The sequence below is a fragment of the Olea europaea genome, unplaced genomic scaffold (assembly GCF_002742605.1).
Source record: "Olea europaea var. sylvestris unplaced genomic scaffold, O_europaea_v1 scaffold273, whole genome shotgun sequence".
Classification (NCBI taxonomy): Eukaryota; Viridiplantae; Streptophyta; class Magnoliopsida; order Lamiales; family Oleaceae; genus Olea; species Olea europaea.
This window is the reverse complement of record NW_019245723.1, coordinates 347,514-352,549: the sequence shown is the minus strand read 5'-3', so window position 1 is coordinate 352,549 and position 5,036 is coordinate 347,514.

Below are 5,036 nucleotides of genomic sequence, written 5' to 3'. Positions count from 1 at the left end.
ATGATAACTTCGACTTTGTCCTTTTTGGCGAATTGCTAGTCTAACTTCGGGTTTGTTCGTTTTTGGTTAATAGCTAGTCAAATTCGATTAGAATCGAGCCAATGAAAAGTCGTTTATGATTTCATGATAACTTCGACTTTGTCCTTTTTGGCGAATTGCTAGTCTAACTTCGGGTTTGTTCGTTTTTGGTTAATAGCTAGTCAAATTCGATTAGAATCGAGCCAATGAAAAGTCGTTTATGATTTCATGATAACTTCGACTTTGTCCTTTTTGGCGAATTGCTAGTCTAACTTCGGGTTTGTTCGTTTTTGGTTAATAGCTAGTCAAATTCGATTAGAATCGAGCCAATGAAAAGTCGTTTATGATTTCATGATAACTTCGACTTTGTCCTTTTTGGCGAATTGCTAGTCTAACTTCGGGTTTGTTCGTTTTTGGTTAATAGCTAGTCAAATTCGATTAGAATCGAGCCAATGAAAAGTCGTTTATGATTTCATGATAACTTCGACTTTGTCCTTTTTGGCGAATTGCTAGTCTAACTTCGGGTTTGTTCGTTTTTGGTTAATAGCTAGTCAAATTCGATTAGAATCGAGCCAATGAAAAGTCGTTTATGATTTCATGATAACTTCGACTTTGTCCTTTTTGGCGAATTGCTAGTCTAACTTCGGGTTTGTTCGTTTTTGGTTAATAGCTAGTCAAATTCGATTAGAATCGAGCCAATGAAAAGTCGTTTATGATTTCATGATAACTTCGACTTTGTCCTTTTTGGCGAATTGCTAGTCTAACTTCGGGTTTGTTCGTTTTTGGTTAATAGCTAGTCAAATTCGATTAGAATCGAGCCAATGAAAAGTCGTTTATGATTTCATGATAACTTCGACTTTGTCCTTTTTGGCGAATTGCTAGTCTAACTTCGGGTTTGTTCGTTTTTGGTTAATAGCTAGTCAAATTCGATTAGAATCGAGCCAATGAAAAGTCGTTTATGATTTCATGATAACTTCGACTTTGTCCTTTTTGGCGAATTGCTAGTCTAACTTCGGGTTTGTTCGTTTTTGGTTAATAGCTAGTCAAATTCGATTAGAATCGAGCCAATGAAAAGTCGTTTATGATTTCATGATAACTTCGACTTTGTCCTTTTTGGCGAATTGCTAGTCTAACTTCGGGTTTGTTCGTTTTTGGTTAATAGCTAGTCAAATTCGATTAGAATCGAGCCAATGAAAAGTCGTTTATGATTTCATGATAACTTCGACTTTGTCCTTTTTGGCGAATTGCTAGTCTAACTTCGGGTTTGTTCGTTTTTGGTTAATAGCTAGTCAAATTCGATTAGAATCGAGCCAATGAAAAGTCGTTTATGATTTCATGATAACTTCGACTTTGTCCTTTTTGGCGAATTGCTAGTCTAACTTCGGGTTTGTTCGTTTTTGGTTAATAGCTAGTCAAATTCGATTAGAATCGAGCCAATGAAAAGTCGTTTATGATTTCATGATAACTTCGGATTTGTTCGTTTTCGACGACTTGCTAGTCCAATTCATTTGAAATCTAGCCAATGAAAAGTGGCTTATCATTTCATGATAACTTCGGGTTTATTCCTTTTTGGCGAATTGCTAGTCTAATTCGATTTTAATCGATCTAATGAAAAGTGGTTTTTGATTTCATGATAACTTCGGGTTTGTTCTTTTTTTGCGAATTACAAGTCTAATTCGACTTGAATCAAGCCAATGAAAAGTGGTTTTGGATTTCATGATAACTTCGGGGTTAATCGTTTTTGGCAACTTGCTAGTCTAAATCATTTGGAATCGAGCCAATGAAAAGTCGTTTATGATTTCATGATAACTTCGAGTTGTTCATTTTTGGCGAGTTGGTATTCTAACTCGATTGGAATCGAGCCATTGAAAGGTGGTTTTTTATTTAATGATAACTTTGGGTTTGTTCATTTTTTGTGAATTGCGAGTCTAATTCGATTGGAATCGTGCCAATGAAAAGTGGTTTTTGATTTCATGATAACTTCGGGTTTGTTCGTTTTCGATGACTTGCTAGTCTAATTCGTTTGGAATCGAGCCAATGAAAAGTGGTTTATGATTTCATGATAACTTTGGGTTTGTTCATTTTTGGCGAATTGCTAGTCTAATTCGATTGGAATCGAGCCAATGAAAAGCAATTTTTGATTCCATGAAAACTTCGGGTTTGTTCATTTTTTGCTGATTGCAAGTCTAATTCGATTGGAATCGAGCCAATAAAAAGTGGTTTTTGATTTCATGAAAACTTTGGGTTTGTTCATTTTCGACGACTTGCTAGTCTAATTCTTTTTGGATTCTAGCCAATGAAAAGTGGTTTATGATTTCATGATATCTTCGGGTTGTTCATTTTTGGCGAATTACTAGTTTAGTACCATTGGAATCGAGCCAACGAAAAGTGGTTTTTGATTTAATGATAACTTGGGGTTTGTTCTTTTTGTGAATTGCTAGTCAAATTCGTTTGGCATCAAGTTAATGAAAACTGGTTTATGATTTCATGATAACTTCGGGTTTGTTCTTTTTTAGTGAATTGCTAGTCCAATTCAATTGGAGTCGAGCCAATGAAAAGCAATTTTTGATTACTTCGATTTGATCATTTTTGGCAAATTTCTAGTCTAATTCAACTGGAATCGAGCTAGTGGAAAGTGGTTTTTGATTTCATGATAAATTCAAGTTTGTTCGTTTTCGAAGACTTGCTAGTCTAATTCGTTTGGAATGACTTGCTAGTCTAATTCGTTTGGAATGACTTGCTAGTCTAATTCGTTTGGAATCTAGCCAATGAAAAGTTGCTTATGATTTCATGATAACTTCAGGTTTGTTCATTTTGGGCGAATTGCTAGTCTAATTCGATTTGAATTGGACAAATGAAAAGTGGATTTTAATTCCATGATAACTTCAGGTTTGTTCGCTTTGGTGAATTGCTAGTCTAATTTGATTGGAATCGAGCCAATAAAAAGTTATTTTTGATTTCATGATAACTTCGGATTTTTTCAATTTTGGTTAGTGGCTGGTCTAATTCGATTGGAATAGTGCCAAAGAAAAGTGGATTTTGATTACTTGATAACTTCGGGTTTGTTCATTTTTTGCGAATGGCTAGCCTAATTCGATTGAAACTGAGCCAATGAAAAGTTGTTTTTGATTTCATGATAACTTCGGGTTTGTTCCTTTTTGGAAAATTGCTAGTCTAATTCGATTGGAATCGAGCCAATGAAAAGTGGTTTTTGATTTCATGATAACTTCGGGTTTGTTCGTCTTTGGCGAATCTAATTCGATTGGAATCGAGCTAATGAAAAGAGGCTTTTGATTACGTGTTAACTTCGGGTTTGTTCATTTTTGGCGAATTGCTAGTCTAATTCAATTGGAATCGACCAATGAAAAGTAGCTTTTGATTTTGTGATAACTTCGGGTTTGTTCATTTTTGGTTAATAGCTAGTCTAATTCGATTGGAATCGAGCCAATGAAAAGTCGATTTTGATTACTTGATAACTTCGGGTTTGTTCATTTTTGGCGAATTACTAGTCTAATTCGATTGGAATCGAGCCAATGAAAAGTTATTTTTAGTTTCATGTTAACTTCGATTTTATTCCTTTTTGACAAATTGTTAGTCTTATTCGATTGGAGTCGATCCAATGAAAAGAGGTTTTTCATATCATGAAAACTTAGGGTTTGTTCGTTTTTGGCGAGTTGTGAGTCTAATTCGATTGAAATCGAGCCAATGGAAAGAGGTTTTTGATTTCATGGTAACTTCGGGATTGTTCATTTTTGGCGAATTGCGAGTCTAATTAGATTTGAATTAAGCCAATTAAAAGTGGCTTTTGACTGCATGATAACTTCGAGTTTGGTCGTTTTCGGCGAATTGCTAGTCTAATTCGATTGGAATCGAGCCAACGAAAATTGGTTTTTGATTTAATGATAACTTTGGGTTTGTTCATTTTTACGAGTTCCTAGTCTAATTTGGTTGGAATCGAGCCAATGAAAAGTGGTTTTTGATTTCATGATAACTTCGGGTTTGTTCCTTTTTGAAAAATTGTTAGTCTAATTCGATCGGATTTGAGCCAATGAAAAGTGGTTTTTTATTTCATGATAACTTCGGTTTGTTCATTTTTGGCGAGTTGTGAGTCTAATTCGATTGGAATCGAGCCAATGGAAAGAGGTTTTTGACTTCATGATGACTTCGGGCCTGTTCATTTTTGGCGAATTACGAGTCTAATTCGATTGGAATCGAGCCAATTAAAAGTGGCTTTTGATTACATGATAACTTTGGGTTTGTTCTTTTTTGGCGAGTTGCTAGTCTAATTCGATTGGAATCGAGCAAATGAAAAGTGGCTTTTGATTTCATGATAACTTCGGGTTTGTTTGGTTTTGGCGAATTGCTAGTCTAATTTGATTGGAATCGAGGCAATGAAAAGTGGCTTTTGATTTCAAGATAACTTCGGGATCGTTCATTTTTGGCGAATTCTAGTCTAATTCGATTGGAATCGAGCCAATGAAAAGTGGTTTTTGATTTCATGACAACTTCGGGATTGTTCATTTTTAGTAAATTGCTAGTCTAATTCGATTGGAATCGAGCCAGTGAAAAGTGATTTTTGATTTCATGATAACTTCGGGTTTGTTCGTTTTTGACGACTTGCTAGTCTAAATCGTTTGGAATTGAGCCAATGAAAAGTGGTTTATGATTTCATGATAACTTCGAGTTGTTCATTTTTGGCGAGTTGGTTGTCTAATTCGATTGGAATCGAGCCAATGAAAATGGTTTTTGATTTAATGATAACTTTGGTTTTGTTCATTTTTTGGGAATTGCGAGTCTAATTCTTTTGGAATCGTGCCAATGAAAAGTGGTTTTTGATTTCATGATAACTTCGGGTTTGTTTGTTTTCGATGACTTGCTAGTCTAATTCGTTTGGAATCAAGCCAATGAAAAGTGGTTTATGATTTCATGATAGTTTCGGGTTTGTTCATTTTTAGCAAATTGCTAGTCTAATTTGATTAGAATAGAGCCAATGAAAAGCAATTTTTGATTTCATGAAA